The 21,519-nt window shown below is 49.3% G+C and overlaps 1 protein-coding gene across 2 annotated transcripts in view; it reads right to left on the bottom strand.

Moving 5' to 3' along the window:
* Positions 1 to 4,528, bottom strand: part of TSC1 (TSC complex subunit 1) — a 50,635-nt gene extending 46,107 nt beyond the window's left edge. Inside the window, exon 1 of one of the 2 annotated variants that reach the window (XM_028497223.2) lies at positions 4,466 to 4,528. The gene's annotated coding sequence lies outside the window, so the exon portion shown is untranslated. Of the gene's footprint in view, positions 1 to 4,436 lie in introns of both variants that reach the window. The other variant, XM_055089408.1, reaches the window with a different exon arrangement.
* Between the last annotated feature and the right edge of the window lie 16,991 nt (positions 4,529 to 21,519).

The raw sequence follows: 21,519 nt of genomic DNA, 5'->3' as shown, positions 1-21,519 counted from the left end.
GCACAGGCTCCAGACATGCAGGCCCAGTAGTTGTGGCTCACGGGCCTAGCTGCTCTGCGGCATGTGGGATCCTCCCAGACCAGGGCTCGAACCCGTGTCCCCTGCATTAGCAGGCAGATTCTCAACCACTGCGTCACCAGGGAAGCCCCCCAAGTCCATTTTTAAGAGCAGTAACCTATCTAGAATGATCAGCTGGGCTTCAGGCTGGGTCTGTAAAGTTCCTGAAGCCATATCCAAAATTTCATATCTGTATGAATTTTGTTCTTGGTGCTGAAGGGACAGAAAAGGATATTTGGTCCACAGCTTCCCACAAATTCTCAGAGGGCAACGGAGGCCCCCCCAAAACTTAAGAACCACTGACCTTTGAGTTAGTTTATGAGATCAGCAGTTCAGACAATTTATCACAGTGAAAGATTAAATGTGTGTGTTCTGGAGTCAACCAACAGGGCTCAAATCCCAGCTCAGCCACTGAATAAGTGACCTTAAGCCTCAGCGTGCTCATCCCTCTCTCCCGTCCCTTAAGGCTGTGGGAAGAGCTAACAGGATCACGTGTGTAAAAAACATAGCACACTGTTTGGCACTGTGCCAATAAATATAAACTTTATTATAACAATATTACTACTAGACAAAATGGTAACATAGCCTTAGAAGTTTACATTTAATAACTTATACTTGAAACACTGATACAGTCATTCTGTAGCTTAAAATGGATACATTTCATGTTTGTTGCTGTACTCTTGTGCTCTGTGGAACTACTCAGAGCAGCACAGGTCTTAACAACTGCAGACATTACGGTCACCACATCTGTTTTTTCTTACCAGGGCCCATCACCGACTGAAGGGTAAAGTTGTCCCTTGTTACTCAAATACTTCTTGGCTTCTACTGCCATCATCTTTACTTTAGAAAGTGACCTGTGAATTCTAGGCCAGTAACTGCCATGTCTTGCTCTGTATCAAAGCTAGGTTTTTAGGGCACTTTACTCATTAGATGACAATCTGAATTCATTCAACCTTAAAAAGTGTTCTATAAGCTTTTGCTACTTCCCTGTATAGAACAAAAGTTGGTACTGCACAAGAGAATGGACAAGAAGAAATTAGCAAGGTCCTGGGATTATATATGTTTTATATATACATATTTTTTAAAATTCTCCCCCTCCCAAAAATAGACACTAGACATTAAATTACTAATGTCTAGGAACTACATGCTTAACAAGTAAATCAGAAAAAGAATAATCTAAAATTGCTGATGGTAATTTTAGACCAATTTAATTGGTCTAAAACCTTTTTCAGACCAATGGAAAAAATCAATATTTCATGCAAACTAAACACTGAGGGGGGAAAATTCAGTTTTTGAGTATATGCTAATTATAAATATATATGTATTTTTAAAGCAAAAAGCTTGAGATTTAAATGCTATCGAGTATACCTTTCATGCTTGCAGCTACTTAAATGACAAACAAAACTAATACAAATAAAACTAATCTCTCGAAGAGAGATTTATAATATGAGGAACTTTTAAGGAATACCTCCTTAAAAATGTGATATAAAGGAAAGCATAAAAACAGGTCGCGCTAAAAGTCATCCATTTGCTCAGTTATTATAAAGCCATTAACACTGATTCAATCAATGTAGAATCTTTAACTGAAGCCCCAGAAGGACTTGAAATCTCAGAAATTTAGACTTTGAAATACTCATTTACAATCCAACTCTCTTATTTCACAAATGAATAAACTGAAGCTCAGAGAACTTAGTGGCTTGTTAGAAGTTGAAAGCTATCTGACTTTTAGAAAAGCTTGAAATCGTTGATGTATTGCTGTATTTGGCTCATCTGCAGCCAAGAATATCCAGTTAATTCCAGAAAAAGTTAACTTTAGTCTACCATGGCCCTAGAACCCGGAAAAGAACCATACCTGGAAAGAAGACAGATCTGTAAGATCAAGTCAGCTGTAATTCAGAGCCCCAAACTTACCCACCACTATATACACCAGAGGTTAGAAGCTATTTTAAGAAATGCCTCTGCAATAAATTATAAATTAAAAGAAAAACAGCCAAAGTGGCTACTTTAGCCACTGGTCCTTAACCCCTGGTGCACATCAGAATCACCTATGACTTCTTCCAGAATACACATCCAGGGTGTCCTTAAAGACCGAATATGCAAATCTACCTACTACGGGGCCAGATACCTGTGCATGAAGGTTCTGATGGACGCTACCGTTAGAGATCTCTCATTTCCGGTAATTTCATTACTCTATAAACATCCCATAGACAGGCATGTATTTGATTTGTCCTAGTAAGACTGTTCAGTTTCACCTCACAAATCAAGGTGAAATCTGCCTGCACAGAAGGCATCTTATTACACCCGGACAGCAGCAGCATGGGACGTCTTTGCTCTTAAGAAACCAGTGAGGAAGAGTATAACTGAGTCACAGGATTTGAGACACTCCAATTTAATGAAAACAAGTAAGAATGCGTGTAGCTGCCTAGGAATCTGCCTAGCTAGGCAATTAGGAACATCCCAAAGTCTTTATGACACCAGGAAATGGGTGAAGCAAAAAAAGCTTACGTCGTTCGCCCTTCCATGCACGTGAAGTAAGAGCGCCTGGGTAAGATATGAGGTTCGGTAAGAGGGCAGCTTCCATTGACACCCTCTATAAATACCCCTTAAGTTTACACCAGGTGGTTAGAGGGAGAGCCTGTGACTCCCCAGACAATAGCAAAGACTCTGTCAGTGTTTCTGAGGCACCTCATTGGCCTGATGCGTGACTGTTAAAGGTGCCTTTCCCCACACGACCCTCCGTCAGCTTTCACACGTGCACATTCCAGGTTTACTCAGGAATGGTCAGCTTAAGAATCACAGGTGGTTGCTCTGTAAATCAAGGGCTCCCACAAGGTTTGGTTTTACGACGCTTCTCAAAATTTACAGCTCCACTTTGCCAGCATGTGTGAATTCAGACGACTCCAAGTTGATCCCCAAATTATAAACCTATGAATCTCAGAAGAGTATTATTCTATTTTAGTACCTTCACAGTTTACGCTATGTAAAGTGAAGGGCTATTTCCATGCTTTCTATTAAAAAATCCAGCAAGGATTTTAGCACGACTTCTTTCTGCAGTAAACGCGTGAGTTTTATGAAAACATCAAATACTTTGCGGCGTAATTTAGACTAACACGTTTACAGGCACAACACTGCCACCCCCAACAAAAGCTAAGGTATATAAGCAAGGGTGCCCCTCCTCAAAATTAAAGACACACACACACACACACACACACACACACACACACACGCACTTATGCATAGACCTCGGCCAACTGATTAATTCTAATCACCCACTTAGAAAGAATGACGGGCCAGCTTTGATCAAATAAGAGATAAATGAGAGAGTCATGGGTGTACAAATAGAGACAGGAGCACAGTCTGGGAGGCAGTCAGACCCCAGTTCCAATCCTGGCTCACATAATCCTAGAGGGGTGACCTTGGGCAAGGGACCCTCATCTCTCGGGGCCTCAGTTTCTTCATCTGAGAAATGGAGGCGTTGAGTGGCTGCCTCTCCCCTTCGTCTCGAGGGCTACAGGAGAGGATGACTGCAAAGCACTTGCACAGTGAGTGCCCCATAAACAAGCTGCTGTTGTCAAGAGGACCGCGCCCCCTCCAAAGCCTCCCCCCACACCCCCAAATCCAAAGCACACGAAGCAAAACTCTTGAACAGGAGACACAAAGAAACAGCGTTCATTCTCAAAGGGCTCTCTGACTGCGGGCTCTTCACCCTCCAGTTCCTCAAATGAATGAATGAGCGTCTAGGAGTGGCTCTGCAAAGAGCTGTCTCTTAAGAATCACCTCTGCTGACTCGAAAGCAACTGTCTTTCACCGTCGATTAAATACCCACGAGCACACCCGGAGCGACGCGCTCGGTCATGCAAATTTCAGCGGAGACACCGAGTCCAGGCGGGTCCTCGATGCCCACAGGCAGCCTCCATTCATACCCCGCCCCCCCAACCCCTGACCCCTCTCAACAAGCCCGGGGGCCAGCCCCACCGCCCGGCCCCGCCCTCCAGCCGAGGGTCTCTCCCCGGCTCTCCGCACCCCGCGGGAACCTGTCACCCCACCCGGCGAGGGGCTGGCGACAGGGCCCACCTCACCCCTGCCCTCGGCTCCGCGGCCCGGGGGTGCACCCGTCCCCTCCGTCGCCGAAGAGGGGCGACGTGCCGGCCGGGGCCGCCTCTCCTCCACAGAGACCCGCCAGCCCGGCAGGGCCCTGCCGGAGATAGCGCGTAATAAGAAGGAGGAGAAAACTCTCCGAACCCCCCTTCCCGGAGTCCCTTCTCTGGCAAGAGAGCCCCCTGCCCCAGCCCCACAGGGCCGCCCAGACTGAGGCCATGGTGCCAGGACTGCCCTGAGAAGCCCCCATGAAAGGGAGGGGGCGACACCCTCATACTCACACACCGTCTCCTCCCCCTCAGCTGTTTACCTCACAGCTCCTCCAGCCTACAGGGCGCCGCCATCTTGGACGTACGGCACCTCCCCCCCGTCGTGAAATGTCCGCGGCCGCTGCAGCCTCCGCCACGAAAAAGAGTCCCAGCGGGGTCTCGCCCCCCACCCCGTCGAACCCGACGACAGATGACCGCGGTCGGCAGCACCTTTGGAAGGAAGGGGCAGTTCTGCTCATTACTGATGATGCTAACCAGTCTAGAAAGAACCAAGGAGAGTTTGTGAGGTAGGGGGGCGGGGACGGGCGGAAGGATTCCGAAAGGGAGCCGCTGAGAGATCTTGTGACTGCGAAGGAGGCAAAAAGAAGGGCCGGCGCGGCGGGAGGAGCCACGCGAGAGAGCGAGGGGCGGGGCGGCGGGCTGGGCCGGGCCGGGCCGGGCCGGGCAAGAGGCGTAAACAAGTTGGCCCGGCTGGGTGTGGTTGGAGTGCCTCACGCATTCCGGAGGTTCTTTCTCTGCTCGCAGACCCGGGTGCCCCTTCCAGGGTCTCCGTGTGCCCGGCTGTAGAGCTGCTTTCATGTTTCCCGAAGAGCCCGTAGGGCCCCTGTCGGCGAAGCGTCTGCTGTGGAGCCTTGGAGGAGTGGCAGTTCATCTGGGGAAAGAGAAAAGCTGCACCAGGGCAGCTTTCTTTCCTTCGCGGAGTATTTACAGAAGCCCACCTCTGGGCCTGCGGAGACCCACAGTGGCCTCTACCCTCAGATTGCTGGCGTTTCAGACCTGGTCGCGACGTCTATGGAAAACCACCCTGATCAGAGCAGGCAGCTTTAAAAGCAGAACCCCTCAGTTCAGTTCCTGCCTCGCTGCTTCCTAGCAGTGTAAACCTGGGCAAGTCTTGAAGTCCCTTGAGCCTCAGTTTCTTCCTCTGTGAAATGGGTATAATAACGGGAGTGAAGTGAGGATTCAGGGAGAAAAAGTATGGAGAGTGTTTAGCACAGCGACCCGCGCCGAGTGAATGCTTGAAGGATGATGGTCCTTATCAGAGGCAGGGTATAGTAGACGCTGTGACTGATAAAAAGCAGCCTGAGAGAGGCCGCAGTTCAGCTGTGGTGTCTGAAAGGCTTTCTGAAAGAGTGAGCATCCCGCTGGGTTTTAAAGGAAAGGTAGGTTTCATGAAATAGGAATGGGAGAGGCGGTTGGGAAGAAAAGAACTAAAAGAAGCAAGCGCCTGCAGGCAATCAGCTCTGGGGGAGTTAGGGAAAATAACAAGTTTTGTCGTGGGAACTAGTTGGGTCACAAGGCAAGGCAGCATATGGTTTAAGGGGTCTGCTGTGTGAGCGGCTAGCACGGTGGGTGCTGCCAGAATTCCAAGAGGCCCAGCGGGGTCGGCTACTGTTAGCCCGTGGGTTACGTTTGTGAGAATTTTAAAAAGGCACCCCTTTCTGGGCCCATAGCCCACGTGAGCAGAGCCCGGGCTGTATTTTGGCCTCTACCCACCTACCCGCACCCACACTCCTCCTGGGGGCCCTTGTGCCGTGCACATGCTTTATAATCATACTGGCGTAGGGGGGAGGTGGGCATTGACCTGGAAATTCCACCAGCCTAACACATCATGGAGGCAGCTGGGGAAAGCCAAGGGGTCGTGATTCGAGTAGACGAGGGAGTGAAGGCAGGTTTCTGCCATCATGCTGACTGGGTGAGCCTTAGTTTCCTCATCTGCAACATAGGGGTAATAATAATGCCTACCTAATGGAGAGATCGGGTGGATTCAGTGAGACGTTAAGGTGTAACCAGCATAGAACCGATTTCAATAAATGTTCGTCTTGTTAATCTGTTAACTGCACTCAAGTCAGCATCCAGTCACTGCCTGGAGTCAATCCACCCAGTGCTGACTTCTGTGTCGTTACCCAACATAGTCGGCTTGGGGCCCAGAGATGGAAAGTTTGGGGGAGAAGGGGGTGGGGGGCGGTCTGGGTTCAGGAACAGAGTCCTGCCTTTGCATTAGCACCATGGCAGGAACTCGGGCACATTCTGAGACCACCAGTGATTGGGAGAGTTAGGTTAAGGGATGGGGTCGGGGGATGGGCACTGCTCCAGAGCTCCAGCCCAGGAACCCCCCTTCCCTACCCACAATCTTCCTGGGCTCCGTGATCTCATCCTGCTGGAATGCTCTCCTCCATGGAAGGGAGCAATGATACAGGAGGCTCATCAGCTCCTGGACCTCAAGGGAGCCATAACCACGCTGTTACTGTTTATACAGTGTCTGGAAGAAGAATGGTAATTGTTCTCTCAATATGGACCGCCAGGGGCTGTGAGAAGAAGCTGGGAAGAAAGGCAGAGGCAGCCCTGCCACTGTCTCCGTCCACTCCCCAGGGGCTGCCTTGCTATTTTCTGCTTTTCTGGGGTTGATTTTTGTCATTGGCTAAATAGACGTTAATCAGACCACTACCTTCCACGTACCGCCCTGGAGCCTCCCCATGGCAGGGGCTTCCTGACCGGGCTTTCTCCAACCGTCTTGTCCAGCCTGTCTGAGTGTGACAGAAAACAGAAGGCGTGAGCCCTTGGAGGCAGGTGGCACCCACTTGATGTGTGTGAGGCACATCTGTGGCATTCCTCTGTGCAGCATCTCCCCCTCCCCTTCCTGGGGACAACCACAGCATCACCCTCAGGCCACAGGCACCTGGACCAGGTCTAGCCAATCCAAGATCCTGGGCATCCAGCCAAAGGGGTTGGTACAGTTGGACATGTGACCCAAGTTGGGCCAATCAGGGTGCTTCCCTGAGTCTTTATACGTGGATGCTGAAAGAGATGTTGTCTTTCCTCTGGGGTCACTAAACCGGGATGAGAAAGCTGCGACCCTCCCCCTCTCCCTCCCCTACACCAAGCGCTGTGAGGAGTCCAGCCAGAAGATGGAAAAGACACAGAGAAACAGAGACAAAGAGAGACAGAGATGGAAAGAGAAATGGAGGTTGCTACCCCCTCAAACTCCGGAGTCCCTGATGCCAGCTTCACCCTGCTCCTCTGAGTTCCATGAGGCAAAAACTATTTCCGCTGAGGCTAGTTTCAGTTGGGTTTCTGTCCCTCACAAACAAAGGACCTTCCAGATGCAATGAGATTTGAAGGCCTTTGGAAGGACACCGCTAGTCAAAAATATGTCCTTTTCAGTGTCATAAGTTCATCCATTTGAGTGGTTCTCTTGCTTCAGCTTTCTGTGTGGCAGCCCCCTGCTTTCAGGGGTCACACATTTACTGGAGGATGGACTGCAAGCTCCTGGCAGTAACCCCTGAGACTCTCAGCAGCCCTGGCCTCTCCAGTCCTGTCATTGTCGCCTTGCTGTCTAGCACTGTGTCCGAATGGACACATGTGTATATAAATATATGCATATATTTTTAACTTAGTGGAATGGATTATGTCATGGCAATCTGCTTCTTACTTTTTTCCCCACTCAACTTTATGTTTTGAAGCTTCATGTACCTTGCCCTGTATACATGCAGCCAGTAGCTTCTAACTGCTGACGATTATTCAATGATGTGGATCTACCCTGATCTACTCTCCACTCTCCCAGGGAACGACACCCATGGTGCCACCAGAAACAGCACTGTGATAAACTTCGCTACTTGTTCCCGTATGCGTCCAGCTGAGAATTTCTTTGGGATATGTAACTAGGAGTAAAACTGGTGGATCATAGAGTATGCATGGACTTACTCTGTTGTTTTTCGAGAAAAAGAAATTAGCTTTACAGGGGTATAATTGATACACAAAAGATTAATGTTCCATCTTGAGGACTTTGGACGTGGTATGCACCTGTGGTACCATCACCACAGCCAAGGTACTAAACATATCCATCACCTCCAAAACTTTTACACAGACTTACTTTTAAGAAACGCCACCCAACTGTTCTCCAGGACAGCTGCCTCAGGCTACAGTCTCACTAGAAGTCTACAAAAATGCCCACATCCCAGCCAACACTCTTAATTGTAAAGTATAATAGGGCTATAATGAGCCATTCATGGTTTTTTTGTTGTTTGTTTGTTTGTTTTTTTGCGGTACGCGGGCCTCTCACTGTTGTGGCCTCTCCCGTTGCGGAGCACAGGCTCCGGACGCGCAGGCTCAGCGGCCACGGCTCACGGGCCCAGCCGCTCCGCGGCATGTGGGATCCTCCCGGACCGGGGCACGAACCCGCGTCCCCTGCATCGGCAGGCGGACTCTCAACCACTGCGCCACCAGGGAAGCCCGAGACTTTAATTTTGATGTAATCAACTCCTTCTCCTTCTCCTTCTTTTTTGACTTATAATTTGGGTTTCTGAGGTTTTGTTCAAGAATGCCTTTTCCAGCCCTTATTCATAAAGGACAGTGGCATGGCGGCCACAGGTGTGCAGTGCGCGAACCAGGCCGTCTGGGGAGGACACGGGGAGCAAAGGCTGAGTTGGGATCCTGGCTCTACAACTTGGCAGTGTGCCCTGGGTGAGTAACCAAGCTTCAGTTCCTATACCTGGACGTGGGGATGCCACCGATACCTTAAATACCCAACTCAGAGGGTCACTAGGACAGTCCAGTGAGAGACTCATGTAAATGCTTATCAGAGCGCATGCCAAAGTGTGGGCACCCATGAATATCGTCATTACTGTTCCCTGATGCATGAGTGTCCTCAGGCTGCTGTGACAAAGTACCACAAACAGCGTGGCTTGAAACAACAGAAGTGTATTCTCTCTAAGTTCTGGAGGCCAAAAATCTGAAATCAAAGGGTCAGCCGGGCTGGTCCCTTCTGGAGTCTGTGATGGAGAATGTTCCATGCCCTCTCCTGCCTTCTGGGGGTGGCCAGCCATCTTTGATGATCTTGGCTTGCAACTGCCCCCCTCCACTCTCTGCTTCCATCTGCGCATGGCCGTCTCTCTCCCTGTGTGTTTTCACATGGCCTAAATTTGGTCACTGGGTTAAAGAGGTGACAGCAAAGAGGCGACACACTTTTCTGTATGTGTCACTGTGTGTCCTCTCTTTTTATAAGGACACCAGTCATGGGGAATTCCCTGGTAGCTCAGTGGTTAGGACTTGGCGCTTTCACTGTTGCGGCCCCAGGGTCAGTCCCTGGTCAGGGAACCAAGATCCCGCAAGCCACATGGCGCGGCAAAGAAAGAAAGAAAGAAAGAAAGAAAGAAAAAGAACACCAGTCATTGGGTTTAGGGCCCACATCAATTCAGTATGACTTCATCTGAACTGAATTACATCTGCAAAGACCCTGTTTCCAAATAAGGTCACATTCTGAGGTTCTCGGTGGGTGTGAATTGGGGGTGGGGGGGACCGCTAGTCAATCCCCTCCACCTACTTTTAAGGTGCATGGAGTCCAGCAGATGAGATGGAAGGGGGACCCACCGCAGTGTGACTCAGAGTCAGGTCCAGCCCAGAACCACCTTGCAAAGTGGTTGCGCTTGGAACGATGACGGCATGTTATTGGTGGGGATGAGGTTTGAACTTTGCTTCCAATTTAATCAGAAGTCTGATAAATGGTGTTGAGGCAGGTGGGCTTTTCAGGAGGAAGACCCAGCTTGAACAAAGGCATGGACATAAGACCACGTAAGGCTCATTGGCCGATAAATGGTCAGATTTAAGATATACATGAAACAGGAGATAAGAAAGGCAAGGCATGGAGGGTCCCGAGCTAAAAAAAATAAAGAAGACTGATGGACATACATACACTACCAAATGTAAAATAGACAGCTAGTGGGAAGCAGCCGCATAGCACAGGGAGATTAGCTCGGTGCTCTGTGTCCACCTAGAGGGGTGGGATAGGAGGGTGGGAGGGAGGGAGACGCAAGATGGAGGAGATATGGGGATATATGGATACGTATAACTGATTCACTTTGTTATACAGCAGAAACCAACACACCATTGTAAAGCAATTATGCTCCAATAAAGATGTGAAATAAAGAAAGACAGAAGCCTGAACTGTATCTGGAGGCAAGGAGGATCCTCTGAAGGTTTGAGAGTTAAGGAGAGAAGAGGCGGAAGTTGTCTGTTGAATACTGACAAAGGCTCAGTCTTGACTTTCACGCCTACCAATGTAACTTTGAAATCCTGGGCTATCTGTCTCCTTGGCAGGCCGCTTCCTCACCCAAATCCCCGAGCACATCTCTGTACACCCCTTGCAGTATGATGTGTAGGACCACAGTACACAGTGTTCTCCATGTTTAATAAGAGTTTCCTGGCCATCATGAGACAGTCCCCTTCCCCAAAGCAGAAGCATTCACAACCAGAGGTTTTATTTTAGCTGGGCCTCCCTTGAAGAATATGCAGGGACTATTTGGAAAACATAAATCTGGATCACTACTTCACACCCTGTAATCAGGAAAAAACTCCAAAGGGATCAGAGCTCTTAGGTGTCAAAAGTGGAACAATAAAAGTGCTAGAAGAAAACAACACAGGTGAATTTTCTGTAATCAAGAGTGAAAGGGTGGGATAGCAAGGGTGGGAGGGAGGGAGACGCAAGAGGGAAGAGATATGGGGACATATGTATGTGTATAACTGATTCACTTTGTTATAAAGCAGAAACTAACACACCGTTGTAAAGCAATTATACTCCAATAGAAACGTTAAAAAAAAAAAGAGTGAAGAAAACCTTTCTGAAAATGGCTGAGAAGTCAGAAGCAAAAGAAGAAATGGCTGATGAATCAGACGACCTCCAAAACAAAGTAAAAAACAAAACAAAAACCAAAACTCCTTTTGTAAGGCAAAAAGAAAACAAGCAAAGACAAAACAAATAAGCTGAGACAAAATATTTGCAACTTATTTCACAAATAAGCCTCCTAATATAGAGAGAATTCCTTAAAGTCTTTTTTTTAACTCACTTATTTCATAGAAAAAGAGGGCAAAAGACATGAACAGAAAGTTCACAGAAAAGGGGATGTAATTAATTTCAGACTTCCAGCCTCCAGAACTGAGAAAGAATACACTTCTGCTGTCTAAGCCACCCAGTTGTGGTCGTTTGCTAAAGCAGCCCTCAGAAACGAATACACTGACCATAAAAAGGAATTTGGGGAATGTACTGTAAATCATTGAAAAAATACAAATCCATGAGTTCATAGTGAAACTCAAAATTAAGGGGGAAAAAGGAGAGAGAAGATTTTAAAAATCCAATTATGCCAACACCTTACTATGGAAATCAGCAATTAAAGAGAAAAGATGAATCATTTACACCCTGATATTTGGAAGAACTCTGGCTCATCCGCAGTTAATGAGGGAAAGCTCTTCTTTACAGAAAAAAAAAAACAACAAAAAAAACAGTTAATAAATGTGGAAGGAGTAATAGAATTAGAAGGATCACCATTTTGCAACCATCAATGAAACAGTTGATTCCGCGGTGGAGGCTGAACCCATTAGGAGAATCTGTGGGGAACAGGATGCGTGCAAGACGACAAAGTCCTACTCTACAGATTGCTTCTCACCTCACCTTTATGAAGGAGAGAGCTGGCTGTCACCTCTTTAACCCAGTGACCAAACTTAGCATCACTAAGGTGGGACAACCTGACATTAGGTACTGCCAATGCTGTGGAGCACACAGCATCACCTGAGAAATATCCTTGCCTAAGACATCTCACCTGCATCAAGCCTTGCCCCTAACGTCCGGTATACATGGGATGGAGGAACAGGTTAGACGGCACCTCAAGGAAACAATCAGACAAATCCGGAAAGCAGGCCCTTCTACCAGGCTGGCCTGAGCTCTTTTGAGGGGGTGTGGGTCGGTGGCGGGGGGGGGGGGGGGGGGCCGCGGGGGGGGCGCGGAGGGAGCGATCAATGTCAGAAGAAAGGGGTAGGGGGCGCTGTTCTATCATAGAGGAGGCTAAAGAAACAGGCAAACGCAATGCTTGAAACTTGGCATGATCCTGATTCTACAAGAGCCACTCTAGGGCTTCCCTGGTGGCGCAGTGGTCCGCCTGCCGACGCAGGGGACACAGGTTCGTGCCCCGGTCCGGGAGGATCCCACGTGCCGTGGAGCGGCTGGGCCCGTGAGCCATGGCCGCTGAGCCTGCCCGTCCGGAGCCTGTGCTCTGCAGCGGGAGAGGCCCACGGCGGTGAGAGGCCTGCGTACCACAAAAAATAAAAAAATAAAAAATAAATAAAAAATAAAAGAGCCGCTCTACAAGAAAATGGGAGATTGCCAAAAAAAAAAAAAGTGAGTCTGAACCGAATATGCAGTGATACTAGGAAATTATTGACAGTTTTCTTAGGTGTGATAATGACAGTTACGTGATGATGTAAGAATATCTGTTTTTAGGAGATATATGCTTAAGTATTTATGGGTGAAGTGTCATGATGTCTGCAATACATCTTCAAAACGTTTTATCAAAACGAAACACATTTATATGTACATATATATGCATATAGAGACATAAAGCACAGTTGCCAAATGATAACTATTGTTGAATAACAGTGAGGGATATATTAGGTGCTCATTAGACATGTTTCACTCGCTTTCTTTTTGGAAATTTTTCATAATAAAAACTTGCAAAAATACGTGAAGATCAGAAAATAATAATTGGACTGCGCAGTGAAGGGAAATCTGAGATCCTCATCACGAGATGGTGAGATTCTCCAGGCTTCTTTCTCGCTCTCTGTGTCTGTGAAAATGAAGGATTGGGCAGGATGGTTTGTTTTTAACTTTGGTAAACTACGCATCACATAAAATTTGCCATCTTAACCATTTCTAAGTGTACAGTTCAGGGGCATTAAGCACATTCACATTGCTGTGCAGCCATCACCCCCATCCATCTCCAGGACTTTTTCATCTTGCAAAACAGAAACGCTGTACCTATTAAATAACTCATCCCTCACCCCCAGCTTCTAGCAACCACTATTCTACTTTCCGTCTCGGTGATTTTGACTTCTCCAGATACCTTGTGTAAGTGGAATAAAGTATTTATCTTTCTGTGATTGGCTTATTGTACTTAACAGAATGTCTTCAAGGTTCATCTGTGTTGTAGCACGTGTCAGAATTCGCTTCCTTTTTAAGGCTGAATAATATTCCATTGCACCGATATACTCGATTTTGTTTACTTTTTCATTTGTCGATAGACACTGGGTAGCCTCCCCCACTTGGCTGTCGTGAATACCACTGCTGGGAAGACGGGCATACAGGTATCTCTTTGAGTCCCCCTTTGATGGTTCAGGTGCATACCCAGGAGAGGAATGGCTGGATCTGGGTGGGGTGATTTCTAAAGGATTCTTTCCTGCTTTCCAAATGAGCTTATTACACGTGCCCTTTTAAACTGCAAACCACTCGTCTTGCAGAAATGCATGGGCAGACCAGCTTTCAAGGAGGTACCAACTGTAGTCACAAGACGGCTATGTCCTCACCCTCTCCCCAGCTTCTACATTCTTTTCTTCAGAGAAGAAGACCTCCCTACATGCTCTTGGGTAGATAAAAAACAACCAGAAGAGAAAAATGCTCACCCTTCAGGGGACAATGATAAAATGGTAATTTGAAAACCTCTGAAGGTACAGGCAAAATAAATGTAAATTGAGTGCAAATCCTAGAAGTTGGAAGGCACCGCCCCCTGCAGGTCACTACTAGCGCTGATCAGCCTTGAGATAGATGGCTTTTTCCCAGACGGGTTTGTATTTCGAGTTCTCTGCAGAGAGGTGTATGTCGTCCTGAATGTCTTTCCTCGGATCTCACTTCTTTTTTTTTTTTTTTTTTTGCAGTATGCGGGCTCTCATTGTTGTGGCCTCTCCCGTTGCGGAGCACAGGCTCCGGAGGCGCAGGTTCAGCGGCCATGGCTCACAGGCCCAGCCGCTCCGCAGCATGTGGGGTCTTCCCGGACCGGGGCACGAACCCGCGTCCCCTGCATCGCAAGGCGGACTGTCAACCACTGCGCCACCAGGGAAGCCCTGCTCTCACTTCTTTATGGCTTCCTTTGAGGCTTTGCTTCCTCGGTCTGGAGGCTGAAGCCATGCCCCAGGCCCAAAGCCCCCCTGACCCACGTAGGATGTCGGGGGAGACACGGCCTCTCCCTGCTCAGCAGTCACAGAAAACTCCTCTGATGGCTTAAACTACGCAGGCACCAAGGCCACCACTCCCTGGGGCTACTTGATGGGGCTTGACCGGGGAGGTGAGGACCCACTGGGAGATTTTCACCCTCCTCAGGCTGGCTAATGAACCCCCCCCCCACACACACACACACACGCACAGTGCTTTTTGGGAAGAATACAAACTTGCATCCATGCATCACAAGCTTACTGATCCTGGGATGTGACAGGCATGGTGCTGGAGAAACCCTGGGGGCTAGGAGGTGGGGTCCTTGCCCTGGTGGACCAGGCAGATGCCCCCACTTATCACTGTGTGGACTTGGCTGTGGTGCCAGCTGCACCTGGGGGTTGGTGCTTGGTTTCCTGTCATTTGCTCAATACTTCCAAGTGACAAAATGCTACCTGGGACTGAAAGAGGCGAGGCTCGTGAAGGCCCTGCACCCTCTCTGGCATGGGTGAATGTTCACGAGACTCTCATTCCTTCCTCTGTGCCTGCAGCCTCGCGAGGGCTTCCTGCGAGTATCCAGAGAACACAAGCGCGGAAGTCACCGGGAGATTATGGAGCAGTAACCAGATGCCATGTGTTTCATTAATAACCAGCCTGCCATGTAAATTAGCACAACCCACCTGGGAGGAATCAGGCTGACACGCCTTGTTAGCTTGTTTGCCCTCAGCAGCTAAGGCTTCTGGACTATCCCATGAAAGAGAGGGCAGAGTTCCACAGTTGAATATTTCTGATGAGACGTGATAACTTACACATTTAAAGCATTTTAGCATTTATAAAACGTTTTGCATGTATTATCTCATTTGCTACCTACAGCTCCAAGGGAAGCTTTATCTTAGCCCTGTTTTAGAGATGGCAAGTCTGAGGCTCGGGGAGGCTAATGCCTGTCTATGGTCTGCAGCGGGTGTGTGTCAAGGCCAGGAGCAAGCCCAGGTCTGAGTACTGGCACGATGCACCCATTGCCCCCAAGTGACTCTGGAGAATCCGACGTTATCCGCTCTGTTAATTGCCACCGGGGATTTATGTTTTATAAAACATATGAATCATCTAGATGGGAGGCAATAAAACACCAGTCTCCATTATGAAGGGCTGTCAGGAAGAGTTAGGAGGCCAGAGGGCCAGCCCTGGCTCTGCTTCCTGGGAGCTATGTGACCTTGGCAGGTCTCTCTCTAGGCCTCAGTTTCCCCTTCTGAAACCTCAGGCGGCTGAATTGGGGATGTGCGGTCACCCTGCCTCTCCAGTCCTCAAGAGCCTCCTGCCAGAAGGTATCATGAAGTCACTGTGGGGTAGAAAGAGCAGATGAGCTACTTGATCGTCTGGTTATTTCCTAAACGTAGAAACGGGGTCCCAGCCCTCTGTTTGATGGCCCTGCCGGGGATGCTAGGAGGCATCAAGCAGGAACGCTGGCCCTGGAAAGCTCCTCTTTTGTACCCCCTGCTTCCCTGCCTGATTTCTCAAAGCCCCTCTTTCCTGTCGTGCTCCTCTAGGCAAACCAACCATCTTGTGAAGTGAAGGCACCCCAGAACCTCACGCCGTGGTCTTCCACCAGGAAGCTGCCCGTCCCCATCTCGAGATTCATGGAGACGGGAGGATGGGAGGGTTGAGCTCACAGACCGAGGGAGATGCTGCCTGTGTGGTACCCAAGAGCAAAGGGCCAATAAAGATTTGTTTGAATTGAAAACATACACACATATGTATGTGTGGGGAGAGGGAGACTGGAGAGAGGGGGAGAGGAAGGAGAGGGAGAGGAAGGGAGGGGGGGAAGAGGCAGGGAGAGAGGGAGGGAAGAGGAGAGGGAGGGAAATTAAAAGGATACACGTCAGGATAGAGGTGCATATTTTATTTTCTTCTTTCTACTCTGATCATATTTCATTCTTGTAATTTAAGCAGTAATTAGATAGATGGATGATGGATGGATGGATGGATAGATAGATGGATAGACAGTTTTCGGGCTGGTTTTTGCTAGAGGAAAAGTAGGCAGGAGCGCCACCGTGTGGCGAATTGCTGCCTCGCGCGGAGCCCGGCGCCTGGGAGGTGGGGTCGGCCCGCACGGAGTGCGGTCCGCGAGGGGCAGGCAGCGCGGGGCTCCCTCCACCTCAGCTGCCTGCAGCTCCTGGGCTTGGCCAGAGCTCCCCAGTCTCCCTGAACGACTGAGTCGCAGCAGGACCGCGATGGGTGCCTTTCCGGCGCCAGGAGGCAGAGGACTGGTGGTGGTGGTCGGAGGGGCACCGTTGGGCAGCATCTGGGAGCCCCCACCCCCAGGGCAAAGACCACCTGGTCCAGCCTCTCGTCCCCAGGACGGGTGGGCTCGGCTCAGCTCCCGCTTGCTGCATCCTGTGGCCGTTCTAAGCCAAGGCCATAAATGTACCCAAGGTCGCAGAGCTGCTGCCAGCTGACGCTGGGACCAGAGGCTGAACCCTGCGGCACACCCAGCACAGCACAGGCCAGCCTTACCGGGGTCGGCTGGTATTATTAAGAAGCAGCTGAGTGCCCTTGACAATGGACAGAGACAAGAATCCAAGGGTTGTCGTGGTGGGCCAAATCCTGTATACTACAGGCGACCCAGAGATTGTGGGAAGTCTGGAAGGCTTCCTGGAGGAGTAGACTGAGGAAAAAGGACATTCCAGGCAGGCGGAACAGGAAAGAGCAAAGGCAGGAGTTGGAATTTGGTCTGGTGGATAAAGAACGTCACCTGCCATATCAGTAAACAAAGGATGTTGTGGCCACCAAGCCCTCAGCCACTGCAGCCACCCCCAAGGGTGCACCCCAGGGCATTCAGGATGGAGCAAAACAGGATACTGACCCTAGATGGTTAAGATGCATATCAAAGGAACAATTTCATTAAGCCCAGACTCCTGCATTTTCCCATTCATCGAAAAGCCCTGAATTCATTAACTTGAGATGCCTGGGTTTTTTGTTTGTGTGTTTGTTTATTTTTTGGCTGCACTGTGCGGCATATGGGATCTTATTTCCCCGACCAGGGGTCAAACCCGCGCCCTCTGCAATGGAAGCCCGGAGTGTTAACCACTGGATCGCCAGGGAAGTTCCCCGGTTTTTCTTTAATTAGCAATAATCGTTTGATGTTCAACTACCTGGTTTTTTGTTTTGTTTTGTTTTTGCAAAAACTCCTATATATCCTGGCTCCTCCCTCACCTCTTAAGAACAGTCCCTCAGAGCTACCTGAGAGGCTGTCTCCTGGGCTTAAGTCCTCAGTAATGCCCCAAATAAAATGTAATTCTCAACTTGCAGGTTGTGCTTTTTTTTTTTTTTAATCGACAGTCTCCAGCAGGAAGGACACAGCATATTCAGGTGACGATGAGAAGATGGTTAGAAGGTGGCAGCTACAACCCCAAACACTTTTCTGGCTTTATTCTGTGTCCTTGCCCAAACCCTTTTTCCGCTCTCCCGTGGTTTTAGCAGGTCGGCCAGCCCGGGCCAATGAGAGACCCATATCCCTCTCCCCGCTACAGTGAATGGTGCAGAGATGAGCCTGGCCTCTAACTGAAACTACTGAGAGAGCAGCTTTCTTTCCACTGGAGTTTCTAAGCTTATAGACTCAAACTGGTAATGCTGAGGATCTCAGCTGCAGGATAAAGCGAAGCTGAGAGATGGAAAGTGAGATATTCATGCATTGATTGATTGGTCCATTCATTCTGTAACTACATCATCAGTATCTGCCATACACTGAGATTCAGCTGTGAGCCAGGGAAATGAGACCCCTGCTCATGTAGTGCCCACATTCCTTGTGGGCAGTGAGGCCCCAGAAACAAATAAATAAAGAGGAAATAAATCCGCAAGATATTTTCAGTTAATTATGAATGCTAAGAAGAGCAAGGATGATGAAACAGCAAGTGTCTGGGGTGGGAAAGTCAGGCTTTAGTTGATGGCAAAGGAGTTCTCGCTACAGCGGTGACATTTCAGCTGAGACCTGGATGACAAGGGGTCAGCCATGGAAAGATCTGGGGTTGGGCCATCCAGCAGAGGGGACGACAAATGCAAATGTCCTGAGGCTGGAATGAATGAGATCCAGGCAATATCATGTGAGCATCTGGATCCAGCCATACCTGAAGTAGACCCTTTTCAGTGACATGAAGTAATTGTTTTGTTGTTGTTCTTTTTTTTTCTTTTTGACAACTGTGTGGCCCCTGACCACAGGGAACCATTTTCTTTTAAAATATTTATTTATTTATTTATTATTTATTTATTTTTGGCTGCGTTGGGTCTTAGTTGTGGCACGCGGGATCTTTCATCGAGGTGCGCGGGCTCTTCATTGCGGCACGCGGGCTTCTCTCTAGTTGTGGCGCACAGGCTCCAGAGCACGCAAGCTCAGTAGTTGTGGCACGTGGGCTTAATTGCCCCGTGGCATGTGGGATCTTAATTCCCTGACTAGGGATCGTCCCCTGCACGGGAAGGCCGATTCTTAACCACTGGACCACCAGGGGAGTCCCTTGTTGTTGTTCTTAAACAAGTTTAAATCGGGTTTCTGCAACTTGCATCTGAAAAAGTTCCATCATTTGAAAGAGTCCTGACACCATGAAAACACTGAGCGCTAATCTCTGAAGCTGAGATTTTTGTCCCGTAGGCAAAGGGAACTCATTAAAGGTTTTTAAGCTAGGGAGGAATCTTCCTGATCTGGCTCCTTCTTTCCTCTCTGGGCTCATCTCTCGAATGTCCTATCCTTCCCTCCCCTTCCTTCAGTTGCCACCCTCCACTCAGACTGAACTTGGCTGCCGTCACTTCCCTGAAGGTCCTGGCCTCCAGCCCTTTGCACATCCTTCCCTACTTTCCTTCTCCCAACTAACTCAGCCTGACGGCAACGTAGATGCCACTTCCTTCACTCACTCTCCAAGTCTGGGTCCATTTCCCCATATGCCCCAAGCTCCTTGTTTACATGCAAACCACATTCACATCACAGCACTTGTTAGCCCAAATTGTAAAGTTCTGGGTATTCTGTCCCACGGAAGCTCACTAGGGCTCCTGTCTGGTGCTTGTTTGAAACCCTAGCATCTGGTACCTCGCAGGTACTCAGTAAACATGTATTAGCTAAGGGAATGTAATGGGGCAAATGTCTGTCTCTCCCCCAAATTCATACGTTGATGAATGAGTGTGATGGCTTTTGGAGGTGGGGCCTTTGCATGGGAGATAGATAGGTTTAGATGAGGTCCTGAGGTTGGGACCCGCATGATGGGATTAGTGTCCTCTGAAGAAGAGGAAGAGAGACCAGAGCTTGTCCTCTCTCTGCCATGTGAGGCCTCAGCAAGATGGTGGCTGTCTACAAGCCTGGAAGCTTGTCCTCACCAGAGACTCAATCTGCTGGCAACTTGACCTTGGACTTCCCAGCCTCTGTGAGAAATAAATGCTGTTTAAGTCAGCCAGTATGTGGTGTCTTGTTCTGGCAGCCCGAGCTGGGAGGACGGAAGGGGGAAAAAGGAGGGACCTGGCACGTGAAAGGTACCAACGGAACGCGAATGAATGAATGAATGGGTACAAGGACGCTGATGTGACCTAGCCCTTGGAAGAGTCTAAATGAAGGCATTTCATTTCCAGGGCTGCCTACCAAGAGGAGTGGTGTTGGCTCTGCAGGCAGCCCTGGAGGGGATCCAGAGGCTGGGAGGTCTCAGTCTGCAAGAGCCTGTGAGAGGCTCTCTGGGGCCTCCTGGCTTCAACTGATGTGCTCCTGGGACCTGGACAGTGCTCTCCCATAGAGGGGCTCCCAGGTGGCTCCAGGGAAGGCCTGCCTTTACTTGCAGGCCGGGATCCTGGTCTAGGAAAGGAGTCCCTGAGTTGGTTACTCAAGGGGGAAGAGGAGGGCCCTAAGTGGGACTACATCTTAGAACAACAGCTGCAGCTTTTACCCCCAAAACTAAATGCCCTGAACGGAGAAGGCGGTTGGTAAGGTAAGCCATAAAAAACCCGTGAAATCATTAAACATGTTAATGAAAGCCACGAGAGAATCTAGGAGGTCCGGAAACAAAATAACATTCAGTGAAAAGAAAAAAAGACCTGCTGGTTGACAATAGCATAATGTGGACATGTGTGTATACCAAAGTGAATTCGGGGACAAGTCTTTGAATTGATTTTTCTTTTTCTTTTTCTTTCTACTGTAATCATTTTTCTAATTATTTTTTATTTCTCTGAACGTCCTTGAATTCCTTGTCAAGTTTTCTGCATAATGACAAAGAGTTCCAGTTGACGGTGGGCAAACTGCAGCATCCAAAGAATATTCCAGGAGCTTCCACTAGTCCCTCTCCACCAAGAAGAGAGACCAGTCGTCCGTCTCCTGTGTTTGGCCTGTGGTCCGGAGAGCGCCAGCACCGCACAGACCAGGGTGACCCCCAGGCTGGAGCTCCCTCGATGGCCTGGCCCAGCAGCAGTGAGACCCTGCCCGAAACCCCGCCTTTCTCTCCACGTCGGACCTTGGACTTCAGTTATGTCGGGGCTTCCTGTCGCCAAACTTGTTTTCTTTAGGAGGGAAACATAATCTCTCCAGCTCTGGGCTGGCGGGGCATGCAAATCAGCCTAACAGTGCTCTATTTTGTGAGTTCTCATACGCAAAACCTCCTGAAATAAATCAGCCATCCCGTAAGCCGGAGGAGGCTTGAGGGGCAGGGGAGGAAGGAGGTTGGGGGGATCAGGAGGTGGCCTCTGTGCCCAGTGGGCTGAAATGTCCGAGACTGGCCACCCAGCCTTCCCGCTGGTGACGGACACCTGGAGGCACCCCCCAACACCCGGCCCTCCCTGCCCTCCACAGCGGCCACCAGATGGCAGCACACGCGGGCCTTGGGACCTGAGAGCAGCCTGCCCGACTGAGGGTCCTGCACACGCGGGAATCACCCACGTTCAATATCACACCTGCTGCTCTCCACTCGGTCTATAAGGTCAAGTCTGGGGAAGCGGGAGGCGAGACCTCTGCAAGGACAAGAGGGGCCACTCTGGACGCAGATTGCAGCAGCACAAGCCAAGGGCTTTGTAGGCGAGCGCTCCAGGCTGGGGATGCTGAGGGCTGAGCTCACGGAGCGAGGGAGGAAAAGAAGGAGAAGAAGGAAAGGGAGAAAGGAAGGAGGGAGGGAGAGA

The sequence above is a fragment of the Physeter macrocephalus genome, chromosome 13 (genome assembly GCF_002837175.3).
Source record: "Physeter macrocephalus isolate SW-GA chromosome 13, ASM283717v5, whole genome shotgun sequence".
NCBI classification, from domain to species: Eukaryota; Metazoa; Chordata; class Mammalia; order Artiodactyla; family Physeteridae; genus Physeter; species Physeter macrocephalus.
Note: the sequence above shows the minus strand (reverse complement) of the source record. Positions and strands in the feature narration are given on the sequence as shown.